The following is a 22,786-nucleotide window of genomic DNA, read 5'->3' on the forward strand; positions in this document are numbered from 1 at the left end:
ATAACTCATTTCCAGTTGTTCTAAGAACAAAAGTAAAGATAAACAACCATCTACTATTTCAAAAAAATTACCAGAGGTACTGAAATACGCCTTTAATATAAAGACACAACGAGCACCGCAGATGCGCCACTCCTTCATCATGGAAAAGTCATAGCTACATTATACCGCTATAATACAGTGTTATCAACATGCAGTGCTCTTAGCTTACAAAGTTTCCCCCCTACAAATAACATTCCATTTATGCCTTATAACCCCTCTAAGGTCAAGAAAGTGATGATCTCAATGTCACTGGTAAGGAAACTGAAGCCCAGAGAGCTGAGGGACTCGCCCGAGTCGCATCATCAAGTCATCGACAGAACACTACACTCCAAACACAAGCCAAAATGATAAGACAATTCTTCACCTGAGGTTGTTCTTGTTCGAAGGACCATTGGGTACAAGCGGGGGCCGTAGCACTGTGTGGAGGAGATCCTACAGTGAACAGGACAGCTCTGGAACTTGCTGCTGTTCCTATAGGAGGTGCCAGTCCACCACCACAAGCTCCTGCAGGGGTTACAGCAAAAAGTTCACACAAAGTTACATTGCTTCCACGGTGTTTCGATTTGGGGGTGGGGTTACATTACTTTTATAGTTGGGTTTCTGGAGGCTTTTTTACATTAGGTACTTATTACTCTTAACATCAGAAAGTCAACACAGATCTGCATTAGCAGTATTTTACAGTACTCTCTTCTCAGCTGTGAACCTTCCTTATACCAAATCCGCCTACTCAGAGTCACTTCGTAGACTTCTAAGGGACATGAGCTGCTGTCACACCTGTTAAGGATCATTTGAAAAAGTGGAAACCAAGAACTTAGGATAAAAATATGAGGGAAAGATGAAGGGAGATCAGGACTCTCCACGGTGTAAGAGCCAGAGAAAGTTGAGTCAAAGTACATGTGGGCCTTGGAATTGCAGCCATACATCTGTCAGGAAGAAATGGGGGTGGACCCATTGTCAGGGGCCCCGATGGGCTGGTGTGGGTTAAAGGAAGGGAAGGTGGAAACTCCTTCTCCACCAAACCACACAGAATCAATAAAAGTTGTCCAAAGCCTTTTCATACTCAAGCATCTCAAAAACATTACATTTCTGAGAACACAGAATGGAGGTGGGAGTTAACAACACAAATCACAAATTTAAAACCAGATAGAGAAAAAAACCTACCATCAGTGTCCATCTTATCCACAACAGAGCATAACAAACTTGAAGCATCTAATTAACAGAACAGAGAGTTTATAAAAATCTTCTAGGAAGCCATGAACTATAAGTGGAAATTAGTTAAACAGTATCTATTTGTAGGTATTTGTGTATTTAAATATGGTCATGGATGTATTTTAAGAGACAATGACACATTTCTTTTAAGGAATTAAGTTTTTCCTATTATCAGCAGTTTTTATTTTCAGAAATGGAGACTTCAGGATTAGAGAGAGAAATCTGTGATTTCGAATGATGATAGTAAAGTTCATGTGGAAAAGAGAAGAGAAAAAGAGGATAAAAATGATCAAAGATGCATTTTATGCCTAAATGTTGTTTAAGAAGAAAAATCTGGTTTCATACACACAAACTTGGACTTAAATTACAACACATATTCATGCAGAACTTACAAACCCTATAAATTTAATTTGTAAAAGGGGATGATACATAATACGGTTTTTCAAACAAGCTAATTCCAAAAACTGTTCCAACTCGTAGTGACTGACTTCTGGAAAACAGCACACAGAATGATGACTTTCAGAATGGCAGTGTTAAGTGTAAGCAGCATCAGAGACCTGCTTCTCAGTGAAACAACTGTAAGTGGTGAAAATTAATTTTCTTATTCATTTAAGAAAGAGAGTGGGGAGTAGGGGGTGAGAGAGAGTCTTAAGCAGACTTGGCACTGAGCAGGGAGCCCAACATGGGGCTCGATCTCACGATCCTGAGATTACAACTGAGCTGAAACCAAAAGTCAGATACTTAACTAACTGCATCACAGAGGCACTGTGGTAAAAATTCTTTCTTTAAGAAACAACCACTTAGGGGTACCTGGGTATGTGCACCCTTATGTTCAATGCAGCATTATTTACAATAGCAAAGATATGGAAGCAACCTAACTGTCCATCAACAGATGAATGGATAAAGAAGATGTGGTGTAGGTGTTTTATTTATACAGTGGAATATTACACAGCCTTAAAAAGGGACGGGATCTTGCCCTTTGTGACAACATGGATGGACCTAGAATTATAAGTTGGACTTATGCCCAAGTGAAATAACTCAGACTGAAAAAGACAAATACCATGTGATTTCACTCACATGTGGAACTGGAAAAACAAAATAAACAAACAAAAAGCAGAATTAAACCTATAAATACAGAGAACAAACAGATGGTTGCCAGAGGGGAGGGGAGGTGAGGGGAAAAAGGCAAAATGGGTAAGAGGAGTAGAAGATACAGGCTTGCAGTTAAGAAATGAGTAAGATGTGGGAATAAAAGGTACAGCACAGGGAATACGGGCAATGATACTATGATAGTGATGTCTGGGGACAGATGGCAGCTACCCTTGTGGCGAGCACAGTGTAATGTATAGAGATGCTGAATCACTATGTCATACACTTAAAGCTAATGTGAACTTGTATGTCAACTATACTCAAATAAGAAAAAAAAATTTAAGTAAAGTGTGATCATAATGTCTCATCAAACAGAGACTATCATTAAAGAGAGAGATTATAAAAAAGAACCAAGTGCAAATTCAGGAGTTAAAAAGGACAATAACTGAAATTAAAAATTCACTACAGGGGTTCAACAGCGCATGTGAACTGGCAGAAGAAAGAATCCATCAACTTGAAGATAAATCGATAGAGACTATACAATGTGCAGCACAGAGCGAAAAGAGAGCCTCAAAAGAACTAGGAGACACCACTAAGTGTACCTATGCATAATGTGTATTATATGCATGCTAGGGGTGCCAGGAGGAGAGGAGAGGCAGAAAAAAGCAGAAAAGAATATCCAAATAAATAATGGCTGAAAATTTCTCAAGTCGGATGAAAAACATTAATCTGTATATCCAGGAAGCTCAACAAGCTCAACGGAAGATAAACTCAAAGAGAGCCACACCCAGAAACATCACAGTAAAACCATAAAAACCAAAGACTAGGACACAACCTTCGGAGCAGTAAGAGGAAAATCATGTGTCCCATACATAGGTTTCATTCAGTCTACAGCTCAATTTGGAAAGTACGGTCAACTTAACAATATTAAGTCTTCTGATCTATATATACAGGGTTTCTTTCCATTTATTTATGTCTTCTTTAATTTATCTCATCAGTGTTTTGTAGTTTCCAGAACCAAAGTTTCATAGTTTACAAGTATAAATTTGATCCTAAGTATTTTGTTATTTCTGATGGTATCTTACACAGAATTGTTTTCTTAATGTCACTTTCAGATCGTTTCTTGCCAGTGTATAAGAAATACAGTGGATTTTTGGGTACTGATCTTGTACTCTGCAATGCTGCTGAATTTATTAGTTCAAAGAGTTTTTTAGTGGATTACTTAGGATTTTTTTACATACAAAATCATGCCGTCTGTGAAGAGAGGTAGTTTTACTTCTTCCTTTCCAAGCTGGGTGTTTTGTTTTTTGTTTTTCCTCCACTGCCCTGGTTAGAGCCTCTGATACAATGTAGAATAGAAATGGTGAGAATGGGCATCTTTGTCTGTTTCGTGGTCTTAGAGGGAAAATATTCAATCTTCCACCTTTAAATATGATGTTAGTTGTACATTTTTCATAGATGTTCTTTATCATGTGAATAAATTCTATTTCTAGCATATTGAGTATTATGTATTACGTTAACTGATTTTCATATGTGAAAGCAACTTAGCAGTCCAGAGAAAAATTTCACTTCATAAAATTTCCATTTCACAATGGAAACTCAAGGACCCAGAATAACCAAAACAATCTTGAAAATGAAGAACAAAGGACTCTCATTTCCTTGGTTACTATAATGGTATAATAATCAAGGCAGTATGGTACCAACATGATAAAAGACATATAGATTGGTGAAATAGAATTAGGATCCAAAAAAAACACATTTATAGTTGACAGATTTTTCTGACAAGGTTAACAAAACAATGCAATATGGAAGAAAGAATAATCTTTGTAATAAACGGTGCTGGCACCACTGAAAATCTACACACAAAAGAATGAAGTCGGACCCCTACATCACATCATCCACAAGAAAGTCAGTTAAAATGGATCACAGGTTTACATGTAAGAGCTAAGATACAAAACTCTCAGGAAAGAATACAGAGTTAGGCAAGGGTGTCAGATGTTATTTAAGAAGGGGGATCTAGGGAAACCCAAAAAGAACACAGAGAGGTTTAGCCTGACACCTACAGCTACAACGAACACTAAGCACAGCCTAACTTCTAGCCAGGAAAACAAAAAAACCTCGTGATATTTAATTCAATTCCTGCTATCCAATATATCAGGTCAGGCTTTCAAAAAAAAATTAAAAGATATACTTAATGGTAAAAATAGTTTGATGAAACAGAGCGATTTTCCTAACCAGACTCACATACAGCACAGACTGGAATTATCAGACTAAAATTTTAAAATAAATATGGTTAATATGCTAAGGGCTCATTAGGGAAAAGTAAACAACATGTAAGAAGAGATTGGTAACATAAGCAGAGAGAATGGAAACTCCACAAAAGAATCAAAAGGAAATATTATAAATCAAAATCACTGAAACAGAAATGAATAATGCATTTGATGAGCTCCCCAGTAGATAGACATGGCTCAGGAGAGAAACAGCTTGAAGATGAGCCAATATCAACTTCCAAAACTGGAAAGCAAATACAAAGAAAAATGAAAACAAAGACGGAATAGTCAAGAACTGTGGGACAGCTACAAAAGTATAGCATATATGTAAAGGGAATATCAGAGGAGAAGAGAGAGAGAGAAAGGAACAGAAGAAATATTTGTAGTTGTAATGATTGAGAATTTTCCAAAATTACTGACAGAACCAAACCACATATCCAGGAAGCTCAGAGAACACCAACCAGGATGAATACCAAAAAAACTACACCTAGACATATATCCAACTGCACAGAATCAAAGACAAGGAAAAAATCTTGAAAGAAGCCAAAGAAAAAGCACCTCACCTATAGAAGAACAGGAGTAAGAATTACATTGGACTTCTCTTCAGAAACCATGCAAGCAAGAAAAGAGTAGAGTAGTCTCTTTGGATTAGAAACCATGTTCAATCAGATGTTTGATGGTCCAGATTATTTCCTTCTTTGGATGCTAATGGGAGAGTCAATAAAAAATTATAGAGAAAATGAGAAAAGATTACAATGGTGAATCCCAAATTTAGGTGTATATAATAATAATGGGGAGAGTTTTTTTTGAGATTTTATTTATTTATTTGAGAGAGCATGAGTGGGGGTGGGGAGGGGCAGTCGGAGAGGGAGAAGTGGGGAGCCCAATGTGGGGCTCGATCCTAGGACCCTGGGAGCATCACATGAGCTGAAGGCAGACACTTAACCAACTGAGCCACTCAGGAACCCAGGAGTTTGTTAAAAGTACTGATTCCCAGAATCCATTCCCTGAAACTTTGTTTAAATAAGACTGGGTTATGGTCCACAACCTGCCCTTTGTTTTATTTTTTGACAAGCCGTAATCCAAGAAATCTAGTTGTGGATCTGTAGATGTAACAGTCCCTGAAACAACTATGAAAAAGCCTAGGGGATCTCATGACCTATGGTATTTTTTATAGGATCTACTCACTCACTGTAGAAGAAATGCTCAAGAGTACAAGTGTATTTAAGCTAACTTTGGTCAGTATTACCCCACCAATAAAAATCAATCTTGGGTCAGAATTCCTCCTAACTCATAACTGGTGGTGATTAAGACACCCCACAAGCATCTGTCTTGGTGTGCTAAGAAAAAAGATGAAGTGGCAGGGAGTGGGTGAAGAAATCTCAGGAAGTGTGTGAAGAAATCTCAGGAAATCTCAGGAAGTGTGTGAACAGTCAGCAGAAGCAGATATGTAAAACAATTACTTTCTCCCGCCCTCCAACCCTGCCAAAGATGTCCATGGACTAACGTCTGGAACCTGTAAATAGGCTACATTACATGGTAGAAAGTAATTAAAGTTGCAGATGGAACTGGCTTAAACATAAAGAGATTATCCTAGATTATCCAGCGGGTCCAACATAATCACAAGGGTCCATTAAATGTAGAATAGGGAGGCAGGAGGTCGGAGTCTAGACCGGCTATCGTTGGCTTTCAAGATGGAAGGGGACCCCAATCCGAGGAAGGAGGGCAGTCTCTAGATGCTGGAAAAGCCTAGGAAATGCATTCTCCCCTAGAACCTCCAGAAGGAATGCAGCCTTGTCAATATACTGATTTTAGCCCAGAGAAACCCACTGCAGGCCTCTGACCTCTGAAACTGTACAACGCTATGTTTGTGTTGTTTTAAAAACAGCACACTTGTGCTAATCTGTGGCAGCAATAACAGTAAACCAATACACATACTAGCAAATTACCCCATTTTCTTACCTATATCCATTGGTCATTCTGTATTTAAACTGTCTGTGCTGCCCTGATGTCCACCTAAAGGTATCTTTGCTTGTTGGTCTGATAATTTCCCAGCATTGACAGATCTAGAAAGAAGGAACGATGTTCATAATGGAAAGTATACTTAATCAAATTAATTAATTAATTAATTTGTCAGAGATAGCACAAAGAGATAGCACAAGCAGGCAGAGGCAGGCAGAGGCAGAGGGAGAAGCAGACTCCCTGCTGAGCAAGGAGCCCAATGTGGTGCTGTATTCCAGGACCCTGGGATCATGACCCGAGCTGAAGACAGAGGTCACCCAGGCGTCCCTGGAACGTATACTGTAAAAATCCCAGTATTTAAAATAATAAGGGAGATTTAAGCCAAGCCACAAAAGGGTTAAAGGGAAGTCAGAAAATAAGGGGACAAAAAATAGATACCAGATAATTCAGGCAGAGACGAACTTCAATAACCCAAACAAACAAAAAGCAGACAGAGAACATTCAGGAAATTCAGTGAGGACTCTGTATTCAGTCACAGGAAGTACCTGTGGTTTTCAGAGATTCTAAATGTATACAGTTCATATCATTACCCAAGTGGCATAGACCAGCTACTAAACTAATTTGGTCTGGTCTGTCTTTATTGTAGACATATATGTACTATTGCAGTTTTCACACTGAAGGCTGGGAGGAAACAGTGTCTTTTACCTGCCAAACACTGCTTTGTTCTGCTGCTCAGGCTTCTGCCTCTCACCGCCTTGAGCTAGGAGACAATGAGGGCACTCCCGTGGGTCACTCCCGTCTTTAGTCTGCCCTTCAAGAGGGCCCGTGGCGAGTCATCAAGGCTAGCAGGTTGGAAGGCACTTGCGTTTTAGGTATTTTGAAAGGAGTCGTGGTCTGAGGAAACACATGCAAGCTGGTTACTACATCGCGTGCAGCATTCAGAATCGTCAGACCTAAGTCAGACCTCGATTCATATCCTGATTCTTCCACTGACAGCCTCTGTGGCTGTGGACAGTTCACTCGTTCTCTCTGGCCTCAACTTCTGTTCTTCGGGAATCAGTGGGATCATGTATAAAAAGCATTCGGCATGAAGTACTTAGACTGTGCCTGGCTCATGGCAAGTCCTCCTTAAATGGTAGGCATTCAATATCACTATGAATCTTTTCTATCAAGCACAGTAGGCCTATAGTGGCTTCGCCTTCTGTGGCCGACCCTGGTCGGGAAGCAGGTGATCCTCCTTCTAATACACTGTCAGAAGGTCAGTGGTAGCCCAACACTGGGTCACATGCCTACGTCACTCCCTCACTTCATCTTCCCACGAAGGCCTGCTCTCACCTCACATCCTCTGCTTCTCCCTCTCCCTGTGCCCCTCCTGCCATCACTTGTGCTTTCTCTCTCTCTCCAATAAATAATTTTTTTTTAAAGATTTTATTTATTTGACAGCGATCACACGTGGGCAGAATGGCAGGCAGAGGGAGAGGGAGAAGCAGGCTCCCCGCTGAGGAGGGAGCCTGATGTGGGCTTGATCCCAGGACCCTGGGATCATGACCTGAGCGGAAGGCAGCTGCTTAACCGACTGAGACACCCAGGTGCCCCAATAAATGAAATCTTAAAAAACAAACTGCTCCATGACTATTATATATTATATATATTTTGGGTATATTTTGAGAGAGAGAGAGACCACATTCACTTAACTTTCACTGTGGCCTATTATAACTGTTCTATTTTATTAACAGTTATGGTTATTAATCTCTCACCATGCCTAACTTATAAATTAAACTTTATCGCACTATCTGTGGTTTCAGTCAACTGCGGGGGGTCTTGGAGCATATCCCCAGGGGACAAGAGGACTACTGTCTCCAGCTCAGCTAAGCTACCCCACAGCACTGTGGACTCTGTGTCACTCCATGTGGCCATGCAGCTGCAGGGCCTTAAACGGACACCGGCCCCGCATACAAGTGCAGGCCTTCGAGAGCATACTGTGGTCACAAGTACATTTAAAGTCTGGAGATGACTCCTCCAACAGCCCTGGTGGTCTAGTCTCACCCATCCTCCAGGCTTTCCCCTTGGATGCTGCACACACAAAGACTCCTGTGGAGCTTATTAGAATCCCATTTTTTCGGCTCAAACTGACCAATTCTGCTTTAGCTCAGGAACACCAAAGTCCTCCATCCTGGACCCTAATAAAGGCATGTGCCCCGGGTCCTGTCTCTGTCTGCACCTGCCTGGGTGTCCCCGTGTAGCTTCTTGAGGCATGCCAGGTACTTTTGCCAAGACATATGAGCAACGGACTTCTCTGCTCCAGTCTCTCTGGTGGTCTGCTGCCGGACCTGAGCTCACCACACGGCACCCCGTGCTCCACGTAACGAACGTTAACTGAACAAAGTCGTCATGCTGACTAAGGAGCTTAATGAACACACCTTAGTAGGAGAGCCAATGATGGTTGGTAAAGGAGTTTTAAAGAACCAGTCCGAACTGCGAGGAGAGGACCCCGTGTGCTTGGTGGGAGAGGTTCCGAGGCTGCCGGGCTGACTGGGCTGAGGTGAGTAGCTGTACCCAGCCCCAGCGTGGGACGGGCACACGGGGTCCGAGTGCTGCTTTCTGAGTTTCTGCTTGTTCTGGTAGATGTCGGTGAGGGTCGGAGTGCTCTGCAGCCTAGCGCCCGACAGGAAAGGCTGTGGTGACAGAGCCGGTGGCACTGGGGAACCTGCCATGGACAGAGCGCAGGCAAAAAATGAAGAAGTCAGAGAACTCGAAATGGGAAATCTAATGAATGTCATGTTCTTCAGGAGCTATTTTAAAAATTGTGTATTTGGCAAGAGATGATTTGGGGGATAGGTGGTAATAGTGGTGGGTACGTTAGCCACTCTTAGTAGCAGCTAGCAGAAAACTCTAATTAGCACAAGAGAACCACATCATAAATGATCAATGTCAATAAAAACTACAAAAACCTGGATGCCTGGGTGCCTCCGTTGGTTAAGTGACTGCCTTCAGTACAGGTCATAATCCTGGAGTCCCAGAATCGGGTCCCACATCGGACTCCCTGCTCTTAAAAAAAAAAAACCCCAAAACTATGAAAACCTCTGTTGAACCGAAACCAAATGATTTCTACTTTTTAAGTAAATGCACACTTGGGGAGATCAATGTATTACTCTCTTTTCTCACCTAGAAGCTAAAAGAAACTTTTCAAACCAATCCAGAAGAACCCTTTATCTGATTAGATAATACACTTTTCTGGGATTTTATTTTACTTGTCTAAAAATCACAAGCATATATAGATAATTTAATTATTTTTATTAGTCTCATGAATGAAATTCATTTGTAACCTAAAGTGTCCCTGTTCTCCACAGAGAAAAGCCTCGTCCACAGGAACTCTTGCCTCCTCAGGGGACACTGCAGTAAGAGCCCGAGAGAAACAGGGTCCTGATATGGTGAATGGCTGGAACGGCAAGAGGACTGCCCCGCACAGACGTTGTTGCCAACTTCAGGTCTACTAAGTCCAGTTACAAATTCTTCGGAGCTTGTTGCAAGCCAAACTACCACCAGTAATTTTATAGGTACAGACCTATAACCATAATATTCCCAAAAAGGAAATTGGAGCTTTTGCTACTGACCGCTTCTAGCCTGCTTGTGCTCTCTCTTTCTCTGACAAATAAAAAAACAAAAAGTAAATATTATAAAATAAAGTATACTTTCCATTATGAACATCGTTCCTTATTTCTATATCTGTCAGTGCTGGGAAATTATCAAACCAACAAGCGAAGATATCTTTAGGTGGACATCAGGGCAGCACAGGCAGTTTAAATACAGAATGACCAATAGCCTAATCTCATCCTAAATCTGGTATTTAATCTTTCAGAATTGGGTTCTGCCATCTCTGTGTGTGTATGTGTATATATGCATAAATATGCACATAAAATTAGTAGCAGAATGTTATAAATCTGGAGAAAGTTATCTAAGATTTATTTTTAGGGAAACACAAAATGTGAAAAACTGAAAAACTAAGAAAAGGTGCTTCTCTCAGTGACACAGGATTCCTTTAATTAGCCAACTCCTCAAATTCACATTAAAATTTGACTAATAAAAGTGTGATTTGCACGTATCTTTTATATATTTTATATTAAAGCAAATAAACTATATTTCTTGTTTATCTCATGCTAACTAGCAGCTGTTATCAAGAACAGTATTAATCAAAGGAATGAAATTTCATTTTCTAGATTGGTTTTCTTTCCTTTATTTATTTATTTTTTTAAGATTTTATTATTTACTCGACAGAGAGAGAGAGACAGTGAGAGAAGGAACACAAGCCAGGAGGGTAGGTGGGAGATGGGAGAGGGAGAAGCAGGCTTCCTGCCGAGCAGGGAGCTGACACAGAGCTCAATCCCAGGACCCTGGGATCATGACCCGAGCCGAAGGCAGAAACTAACTGAGCCACCCAGATGCCCCTAGATTGGTTTTTATTATCTATGTGACAATGATCAAAATTTGGCTCAGTTAATTAATTCCCAAGAGAAAAGATACCTAAAGGAGATATTTGATTAACTATATGATATGCTAAAGCATATTAAACCAAGATCCTAGAAAGTAGGACAACAGATAGAATATTTCATATCTTCTGCAAAGAAGACATCCAGATGGCCAACAGACACATGAAAAAGTGCTCCATATCACTCGGCATCAGGGAAATACAAATCAAAACCACAATGAGATATCACCTCACACCAGTCAGAATGGCTAAAATCAACAAGTCAGGAAATGACAGATGCTGGCGAGGATGCGGAGAAAGGGGAACCCTCCTACACTGTTGGTGGGAATGCAAGCTGGTGCGGCCACTCTGGAAAACAGCATGGAGGTTCCTCAAAATGTTGAAAATAGAACTGCCCTATGACCCAGCAATTGCACTATTGGGTATTTACCCTAAAGATAAAAACGTAGTGATCCAAAGGGGCAGGTGCACCCGAATGTTTATAGCAGCAATGTCCACAATAGCCAAACTATGGAAAGAACCTAGATGTCCATCAACAGATGAATGGATCAAGAAGATGTGGTATATATACACAATGGAATACTATGCAGCCATCAAAAGAAATGAAATCTTGCCATTTGCGACAACATGGATGGAACTAGAGTGTATCATGCTTAGCGAAATAAGTCAAGCAGAGAAAGACAACTATCATATGATCTCCCTGATATGAGGAAGTGGTGATGCAACATGGGGGCTTAAGTGGGTAGGAGAAGAATAAATGAAACAAGATTGGATTGGGAGGGAGACAAACCATAAGTGACTCTTAATCTCACAAAACAAACTGAGGGTTGCTGGGGGGAGGGGGTTTGGGAGAAGGGGGTGGGATTATGGACATCGGGGAGGGTATGTGCTTTGGTGAGTGCTGTGAAGTGTGTAAACCTGGTGATTCACAGACCTGTACCCCTGGTGATAAAAATATATGTTTATAAAAATAATTATTAAAAAAAAGAATATTTCATATCAGTTCTATTCCTTTGGTAAGACTAGAAAAACATAACTCAAATCCACTTATAACAGGATTAAAATTATTAATATGCCAAACAGATCTCCTACCTGATGAGTTTCTACTCCTGGATTCGTGACCCTGAGGATGTCCACAGCAGCACTGACTCAGCTGCTCCGGAATGGTCCCAACTGTGAGCAGGGAAATGGGGAAAGGAACGAGAGGTGATTTAAAACCAGTGCCAGAAGGAGCAGGTAAGACACGCACCAACTATACAGTACATGACAGTCAGCAAAGCCGGATGAGCAAAGCTTTATTTCAGCAGGCACTTTCTGACCAGCGTGCGGGGTGCGGGGTGCTGGGCACACAACGGTCTAAAGAACCGCAGAATAGGCCTTGAAACAAGGGTGGCAGGAAAGCAAGCCACGGGAACAAACTGATGCCTGCAACCAGTAGGTCACTTCAGACTGAGAAGGAAGGAGCTGGCGGTGTTGGAGGCTCTGGAGCTGCAGGGGGCCCAGCCAGTGGACCGCGCAGCAAGCGGGTGGCCCAGCTGCTGTCGCTCTGCACCCACCAAGCTCCTCCTGCCGTCCCAAGCCTTGCTCCCCGAGGCTGCTCGCAGCCGCAGCCAACACCTGCACGTGGACGCGGCACTCATTCAGGCTGGTTCAAGCAGGTCAGGGAATTTGGACCATCAAGTGCTTGGGGACACTCCTGGGGCCTGGCTAAAATGTTCTTAGAATGAATTCACTCTAGTCAAGGCTCCCCTGCCCACTCCTCCTACCTCCCTATCTCCCTCACAGGGGTCAGGGCTACAAGGAGGTCTGAAGGGGCTCCCCCAGAGCCCTCCTCTCCCTGCCCCCCCGCACCCATCCCAGGCGCCTCCCCCGTTATTCTGGCACGTCTCTGCAGCTCCCTTCTCTGCATCCACCTCTGAGAGCCCAAACCAACCAGAGGAAGAACTGGGAAAGCTCAGGGAGATGAAGCAGACAGGAGACGTAGGTCTGTAACCGGGGGGTTACACAGGCAAGCAAAGGTTAAATCCTGAGGAGGGGCCTTTTCCTGGAGGGCAAGGACAAGACTTGGCCCTTGTCTGGGGAGACTCTGAGGTGCCTCAGGAACTGCTTGAGGGGGTGAGGGAGGGCCAGATTTTGTTCAGGAAGATTTTTCAGCTAAACAGCAGCTTCAGAACTACTGCAATAGGCATGGTGATACACATTTTTCAAAACTATCATTATGGTGGGTTTTTTTGAATCAGGGCTCCTGGGCATACTTCAATCTTTCTCCCTCGGCCTCCTCTTGGAATTTCTTCACGTTCCCTACTCTTACCTCGGCAGTTTTGCCCAAGAGTGGAGCCCTTTACAGGGGTATAAAAATTTACCTTTAAGAAGTAAAAAAATACATATCTATTTATATGGGGGGCCCAGTTTGCGACCTGCTGCCCTGGGGCCCTCTCTGCCCCTGATCCCACTCTGCCCCGCGACACCAGTGCTGTCTCCCTCAGATTCTGCGGTCTCAGGTGCTTTGGCCTGTCTTGCATGTTTTCTGAAGTTGGAGCATTTTGTCTCTCAGTTCATGAAAATTGTGGTTTTAGGTTCGTTTTCCTGTTTGTTTGGGGTTTTGTTGCCTGAGCTGTGGGGCTGCTTGTGCGGTTTCCCCCCTTGTGCCCTGCAGACTTCCCAGGCGAGGTGGAAAGACCCAGGCTGAAGTTGCCACCATCTTCCTCCCGGAGCTGGAAGGCCCCCCGGGGACCCAAGCCAGTGCTGCTGTACACAAGAGTGTCTCTTAATCCTTACAAATCTGAGGGGTCAGTAGGGTAGGAATTTCATGCAATTATTATCTAGGGTTTCTGATTTTGTGTGTTTGGAGCCCAAACCCAGTGGAGATACTTTTTATCCATGAGATCTATTTTACATTTCCAACAGCAGTCCCGACAAAGACAAACGTATCTGGGGATGCTGACACGGGCCGGGGAGAAGGTAGAGAGTGGGCGGGGTAGGATATGGCTTCCCATCAGCTGAAACTCACTGCCATCGTGAGCCACTGCTCCTAAAGACAGTGTCATGTCAGAGCCGCCACAGTGGAAAAAAGGTGAAAACAACAGTTCCATTCTCCTTACCCAAAGGGGAAGGTGAGTAAGGCCTGGAAGACCCAGTGGAGAGTCTTCGTCCGACTGTCTGCACTGTGTCTGCGGGCGCCAGGGAGCAGGATCCCAGCCAGAGGAAGCCCAGTGGGCTGGTGTTGACCACTGCAGATCTGAAAAGAAAAATAAATGACTCCCTCTCTGGCAGGTTCTGGGCTCTCCTTTTTTCCTAAAATTTCCTAACAACATGTCAGGGAGTAGAGCTTTTAAAAATATGTAATATAATCACATGGAACAAGTAGAAAATGTATAAAGTTATATGGCGTGAAGTCTCCCTCCCATCCTTATATTCCATCTGCCTACTTCTCGACACTCCCTCAGTCCTACTCCAAAGGTTACCACTATTTTTAGTTTCTAAGATATCCTTTCAGAATTCCTTAAGTCATATCAGCAGCAAACAAACTGAAAATATTATTTTCATCTTGTTTTAACAAAGGTAATGTATACCATACCAACTATTTTGTTTTTTTTTGTTTGTTTTTGGTTTCCTTTATACACTTAAAATTACTGAATATCCCAGAATTTTTTTTTTTTTTAAGAGAGGGAGAGAGAGGGGATTGGGGGTGGAGGGGCAGAGGAAAAGAGAGAATCTTAAGCAGGTTCCACACCCAGCACAGAGACTACACAGGGCCTGATCTCATGACCATGAGATCATGACCTGAGCTGAAATCAAGAGACAGATGCTTAAATGACTGAGCCAACCAGGCACCCCTATCCCAGAGTTTTTATTTATAAAACTTGAATCTATTGAAACTTATTGTATGAGAAGCTAAAACTGAAAAAAACTGGTAATTAAGAATTCATTAAGAAGAATAAACTTATTACATGTAATGTAAGATTATGAAAATTAATTATATTTTCCAAACAAAATAAATTCATGAGAAGCATGACACTGTTTTACATTTTTTAAAATCTCTTAATGTCTGGCTCAGTAGTTGGGATTCTCAGAATTGTTTGTGTATTCAATCTTTTCTATAGCACATATATTGGGGGACATGCATAGAGAAAATCCAGCCTTACACAAACATGTAGCCAGAAAAGGGAGGAATATTTTGGTAGCCTTTTCAGATTTTTGTGATGCTTGTCTTGGAGACTACACCAAAACTCAGCCATTGGACTCCTTGATGATCTAAAAGAAACACTGCAATGTGGAATCTGAAACCATGCCAATGAAATTTTGTTTTATACTAGGCTCTAATCCTTTGGAAGGTATCTTGTGCTTGGACTAGATTTTTTTTATCCATGCAGGATTTTTAAACATTTGGCATTTTGAATGAGTATATGCAGGTATTCCAAATGTTAACATATCACACAGTATCAAAAAGTCACATCCATAACAAAATGTCACTGCAAATCTTAACAGAAGTGGCCGTCAAGGCATAAGAGGAGCTGTCAAGATCACAGTGGTGAATATGGTGAGTATATTTTCAAAAATTCTAATTTTTGCTCAAGAGCTCAAATTTTATGTCACTTGTTTTCTAGGAATGGCAGACTTCGTTCAACTGTTCTCAACAAAACGGCTGCCCAATGCCCACAACTGATAGCTTGTCAGCTGTTCTCCCATGAAAAAATGGTGTTTCCATGAAAAATAGGGTGAGTTCAACTTGCAATCATGAAACAATCATGAAAATGCTTTTCCTTAAAAGAACTACTCCAAAAGTGCTTTATGCCCACAAGCTACTTAAGGTTGCGATTTTCAAAGAGAAATAGTAACTTTTACTGCTTCCTTAAAGACATTCCTTGGTACCGCTACTGTGTGGTGGTAAGAGATATGAAAAATCACAGTGCATTTGGGTACCACTACCTTGATGCATTTTAAAGCACCAGCAATTTGCATGTCATTGCTTCTGTATCATTAGTGCATATGTCAACATAGCGAAAAAAAGCAAAGAGTGTCCCAATCATTATGAAAACAGTCTTGACCTCATGAACCTTTCAAAAGGGAGTCACACACAAACCACACTTTGAAAACCACTGCTAATTCTGCTATCGCTTTGCTTTTCTCATTTTATAATATGCCTTGGAAATTTTTCTACCTCAGTACAGAGAGAGCTTCCTTCCTCTTGAAGGAAGGTGCTCCACTGTCACAGATGGACGTTAAGGACTCAGTCACTTACTGGTGGGCACTTGGCTTATTTCTTATCTTCTGCTATTATCAAATTAACAACCTGTATATATGTAGCTTCATACACAGGCAAGGACTGTGTAGCTACAGAATAAGTTACCAGAAGTTCAAGTGCTGGGCTCAAAAGATATATGCATTAATAATTTTCACAGGTTTTGCACCAAAACATCCTTTGTAGAAAGCTCTCATGAGTTTTCATCTCATCCTATGACATCCTTTTTCCATTCATTCAACTATGCATTTGGTGAGCCCTTTAAATCTAAAATCATGTACTCTCCAATTCTAGAAAACTTTTTTTTTATTATTTCCTGGAAATTTTCTTCTTTAACTTGTTCTTTCTGGAATGCCCACATTCCATAATGCTGGAAGAATATTTTTTAATCATAGTTTCCATCTTCTTTATTTGAGTCATCTATTTCAGATACAGTCTCAAATTTGTCTTTCAACATTTATTTTTATTTTTTTTCAGTTATGTTTTGGAATGTCCAAGAAGTCTATTTGATGTTGATTGTTTTCAACAGCATTCTGTTCTAATGTACAGATGCAGTCTCTACCCTACTTCTCAGGGTACACATATTTCACATAAGTTTTCTTTTCTTTGTATTCTTGCTATTTCGTCCAGATTGCACTTTTTTGTCTTCAGCCTTATGCCTCACTTGCAGCTCTCCCTTCCCTGAGCTCTGGGGGCTGGGGTCTCGGGGGCACCGTGGGGCACTCTGATGCTGGCCCTACTATAGTGGGGCCCCCTTCATCTTTTTTCTGTTTTCCAGAAAGGTGCTGAAACCTCTCATCCTCTGAGAATGTGTTCTTATCTAACTTATCTAACTTATCTTAGTGGACTTAGACCTTTTCGTTCTTGCTACCTTAGTGGGGTTTCAGGATGTAGAGGAAATAAATAATATGTAAATGATCTGTACAACCAGTGAGGTTTCATCTTTAATAAGTTCTTCCTTAATTCTTAAGAATTATTATATATACATATCCTACTATATCATCCAGCTAAGCTTAACCACCATTTAAATAGATTCATTATAGGGATGCCTGGGTGACTCAGTGGTTTTGGGCTCAGGTCATGATCTCAGGGTCCTGGGATCAAGCCCCGCATCGGGCTCTCTACTCAGCGGGGAGCCTGCCTCCCCACCTCCAAATGCCTCTCTGCCTACTTGTGATTTCTGTCTGTCAAATAAATAAATAAAACCGTTAAAAAAATAGATTCATTACAGAAGTTTTTTATTCTTCAATTTTGTATACCTCCATGATACACACAGGTAAGAGATTATGTTAAACCATGGAAAGTAACAGATCTTTCAAAAACAACAAATTTTTTAAAAGAAAAAGATGGAAAAAAAATACTCACTTACCTTGGAGAACCATGTAGATTTGTGCCAGAGCTGGCAGGAGATGTAAGATTCTGCTCTATGTGCTGGTAATTCCTTATCTGAGTAGGAACTGGAATTGGTGCTGTCTCACTGTCAGGCGACACAGTGGGCTGACACGGACTGCAACAATCATGAATTGAAAAAGGAAAGAAATCCAAGTGAGACTGTTTCTCTTTCATTTGATACCTTGATGATATTTAGAGAAAATTCTAGAAGAGACCAAATGATCATGTTCTTGTGAATAAAAAATGATCATTTCAAAAATAAGGCCAAAAAAAAAATCACACTGGAACTCCCCAGGCATTTATAAGCCTTCTGAGGACTAAGAATCATAATAAGAACTGGAAAAACATTCCTCTGCAACAGTAGGAGAAGTCTGTAGGCTGGCAAATTTCTGTTTCATCTGCTCACGTTCTGCTATTCATTATTATGTGAGGAGAAAAAAATATTTCTAGGAAAATATGCTGGGTAAAAGAACAGGAAGTTCAAGAGCAAAGATGACTGGAATGTGTACAAAAGTCATGAATGCAGTAAGCATTCCCAAACAACTCTTTTAAAAAGATTGAAAATAACACTGTACAACTCTCAAAGCACATGACCGATCTGAGGTCTACATGTTGAAGTGTTAGTGCTGGGTTTCTGTAATAGCCTCTCTCCTTGCTTTTCATAAATTTGGAAATATAATGTCCTTTTGATTCAATCTACAACCTATGAAAAACATCAGGGACAATACTGGACCTTAAAAAAGATGATTTATTTCATTCTTCTGTCTGTCTATAATACTAAAAAAGCCCCATAAATCTAACATGTTTTTCTCAAATTACATTGCAGATATAAAGAGATCGGAGATCTAGTTAGCTAACAAATAGGATGATTATCTTTTAAAGTGTCACTTTAGGGCTTTCTGAACCATTAGAGTATCTCATATTTAAATAAAAAGAAAATCTCATCCATCATAGAGATCGTAGCTGCTTTCCCCAATAGCCATTCGCCCACTCTTTCTTACTAGCAGAACTCAAATTTTATGGAAGGTGTGATTTGCTCAGTGAAATTATGATACATCCCAGACTCCTTTGCAGCCATCTCTCTCTCTCGGTCAATAAGGTCTAAGTAGCAGCCTTCTACCCATTCTTCCTCTTTCCTCCTATCCGGAATGTCGTACACTTGCTGGAGCTTCAGCAGCTACCTCTGAACCATGAAGAACAGGCCAAAAGAACCAGAGACAAATTCCTTGAGCCACAGAAACGAAGGCAACAACCATTTATTTTGACTTCTCATCTTGCGAGGAAACTACATCTTTGGTGTTAACCACGCTGTGGTCGGGACTGTTGTTTCTAGCTTTTAGTCTATTAGCTCTACTCTTCATTTAGGTAATTCCCATTAAGTATCATATATTTATTTATCCATCCACCCTTCTGTACTGAAGTACAGTCGACACGCAATGTTATATTAGTGACAAGTGTAACATTAACTATCTTTTAAATACAATGATTTGTGCTTTTAATATTTAGTATATACCTGATTGAAGTTGACCTATAACCTGAAAATTAAACAAAACAAATCAAAAAACTTCTACTACTAGAAATTAAACAGCGTTACCAGACTTCACTCGCCAACCATAGTGCCTGCAACCTAGAGCACACAGGCCTTTCAGCCCAAGTTCCACTGAAAGGCCAACCAGCAAGGCCATCAAGGATCAGAATGTGAAGGAAGAAATATCATCTTTCTATGGTCTCACTTCAATGAGTAAGTACACTGTTGGTGTACATCGAGGGCATTTAAAAAATATATACATTTTCAATTTCTGATATTTTTCCTGTACTAGTTAGTTAATCACCAAAGGAAAATTAGAGTGGAATAAAACTACCCTAAGAAGTCAACTTAGCAACTTCATACATAATGCAAAGCCCCTCTCCCAGGGAATCTCAGGCAATCCTCCCCCAGCTTGTGAGGATGTGAGCAGCCATGGCAGGTGTCCTGTAAATCTGGTCTGTTTGGACAGAATCTCCAAGCTCACTTGCTCCACCTACACAGTCTTCCCTGGAACAATTCCCGGAGCTCCAGCTAGCTAAAACCACTGCAGCCACTTTTCTGTCTAGCTTTATATTAATAACACTATTCAACCACCACCTGACTCCCTAAGCCCAAGGTGAGGAGAGGGCAGGTCTATGCAGGCCCCGAGTCTCCAGCACAAGTGGAAAGTCATCTTTGACCTGCATTGAATACTAGAAAGATTAAGCAGTCTGCCCAAAATAAAATATGCTGTTATTTTATTGAAATGAAGAGTTTTTGTCTAGAGGTCACACATCTTCCTGGAAAGAAATACAGTGAAATATTTCAAAATAGTTTCAATAAAAGTGAGGTTCTAAGGGAAGAATGAGATATACTACCACTAATGTTATAAAGACTCGCCTACGAGATGATAGTTGTTATGACATAGAGCTCCAGGATTTTAATGGCTCTGCAGAGAATATGTCTTGTTCCTGCATCAGACCATTTTGATTTTGCATACAGCATAATTTTAATGTATTTGTAATAATCTGTTCCCACATGCACTTAATATCCTGTGGTAGAGTGTATGATTTTTTTCAAACTACTCACTACCTCTCTCTGAGCCCCTTTCTACAGCCCCTAGTGTGTGTACTCCTGCCACAAGCCCTGGGCAGCAGGCTGAGAGAGCAGCTCCCATGGGGGACATGCTGTTCCCTCTGCAGAGCAGAAGCTGTCAGAGCCATTATACAGTTCTGCTATCACTATTGTTTCCCTCTCTTGGAAGATTGGCATGTCCCAATTCTTGTATAGAGTCTGAGACAAAAGTACCAAAAAAGCTATAGATCTATGTGATTATTAGGAACACATAAACATGCGATTTGTGACATCAGGAACATAAGGGGGAAGGGGGAGTAAACTCCCATACTCTCTATAGTAGAATTTTTGTATGCAACTGAAGTTCAGCTTAAAATGGATTGTTGCTTTTTTTTTTTTAAGATTGTATTTACTTATTTGACAGAAAGACAGACAGAGAGTACAAGCTGGGGAGCAGCAGGCAGAGGAAGACACAGACCCCCTGCTGAGCAGGGTGCCTGATGTGAGATTTGATCCCAGGACCCTGGGATCATGACCTGAGCCAAAGGCAGAAGCTTAACTAGTGGAGCCACCCAGGACAGGTGCCCCATGGAGTGCTATATCTTTTTTTTTTTTTTCAGATTTTATTTATTTATTTGAGAGAGAGAGAGAGAGATCACAAGGAGGCAGAGAGGCAGGCAGAGAGAGAGGGTGAAGCAGGCTCTCCGCTGAGCAGAGAGCCCAATTGGGACTTGATCCCAGGACCCTGAAATCATGACCTGAGTGGAAGGCAGAAGTTTTAACCCACTGAGCCACCCAGGCTTCCCTGGACTGCTATAGCTTAAAGATATTTTACGTAGTCCCAAAATTAGTCACAAAGAATGTATCTATAGAATACACACAGTAGGAAATGATAGTCAGAGCATGTCACCACAACAAGATCAAAAAAACACAGAGAAAGATATTAAGAGATAAAATGAGGGGCAAAAAGACCCCAAGACATACATAAAAATAACAAAATGGCAAAAGTAAATCTTCCCCTATTAGGCTTAAAGAAAAGGATTGAAAAAGATATCCCAGGGATGCCTGGGGGGTGCAATCGGTTGAGCAAACAACTCATGTTTTCAGCTCAGGTCATGATCTCAGGATTGAGGATCTCATGTAAGATTGAGGGCCATGTCACACTTTGCACTCAGTGGGGAGCATGCTTAAGATTCTCCCCCCCCCTCCCCCTGCCTCTCCCCTCCACATGCATGTTCTCTTTCTTTCAAATAAATAAATCTTTTTTAATTCAAAAAATTTTTAAAGATTTTATTTGTTTGATAGACAAATCACAAGTAGGCAGAGAGGCAGGCAGAGAGAGAGGAAGGGAAGCAGGCTCCCTGCTGAGCAGAGAGCCTGATATGGGACTCGATCCCAGGACCCAGGGATCATCACCTGAGCCAAAGGCAGAGGTTTTAACCCACTGAGCCACCCAGGCACCCCTTAATTTAAATTTTAAAAAGAATTTATTTATTTATATGAGAGAGAAAGAGAGAGAACATGAGAGGGGTAAGGGTCAGAGGGAGAAGCAGACTCCCCACTGAGCTGAGAGCCTGAAGCAGGACTTGATCCTGGGACTCCAGGATCATGATCTAAGCCAATGGCAATCACTTTATCGAGCCACACAGGCGCCCAATAAATCTTAAAAAAAAAAAAAAAAAAGAGATATTCCATGCAAATCGTAACCAAAGGACAGCAGGCGTGGCAATATTAATATCAGACACTTTCAGTCAAACACTGTTACAAGGGACAAAAAAAGACATTAATAAAGGGTCAATTAACCAGGAAAGTATAACAATTATAAATATTTATGCATCAAACATCAGTGCTCCGAAATATATGAAGCAAGTATTGACAGAATTGAAGGGAGAAATAGACAATTCCACATTAACAGCTGAACAATTCAATACTCTGCTTTCAATAATGGACAGAACAACCAGATGAATGAGCAATAAAGAAACAGGACTTGAACAACACTCTAGACCCTGTAGATATATATAGAACACCCTCCTCACCACAAACAGAAGAATACACATTCTTCTCAAGTGCACACGAAACATTTTCCAGGATAGACCACATATTAGGCCACAAAACAAATCTTAAAATTTTAAAAGACTGAAATCATACAAAGTATCTTTTCCAATCACAATACATAGAAAGTAGAAATCAATAGAAGAAGAAAAACTAGAAAATCCACAAATACAAAGAAACTAAAAAACACACTCTTAAACAAACAATAGGTCAAAGAAGAAATCACAAAATAAATCAGAAAATATCTTGAGAAAAATGAAAATATAAACACAACATTCCCAAACTTATGGAATACAGTGAAAGCAGCACTAAGATGTTTATGGCTGTAAATGCTAACATTAAAAAGAAAAAACCAAACTCAAGTAAAAAACTTAACTTTACCTCTCAAATTATAAAAAGTAAAAACTAGGAGCACCTGAGTGGCTCAGTCAGTTGGGCATCCAACTCTTACTTTTGGCTCAGGT

General features: G+C 41.0%; 1 pseudogene; it reads right to left on the bottom strand.

Moving 5' to 3' along the window:
• LOC101690479 overlaps nucleotides 1–22,786 on the bottom strand; it is a 60,309-nt pseudogene that overhangs the window by 15,581 nt on the left and 21,942 nt on the right.

The sequence above is a fragment of the Mustela putorius genome, unplaced genomic scaffold (genome assembly GCF_011764305.1).
Source record: "Mustela putorius furo isolate JIRA1106 unplaced genomic scaffold, ASM1176430v1.1 tig00000731_pilon_pilon_pilon, whole genome shotgun sequence".
Lineage (NCBI taxonomy): Eukaryota > Metazoa > Chordata > Mammalia > Carnivora > Mustelidae > Mustela > Mustela putorius.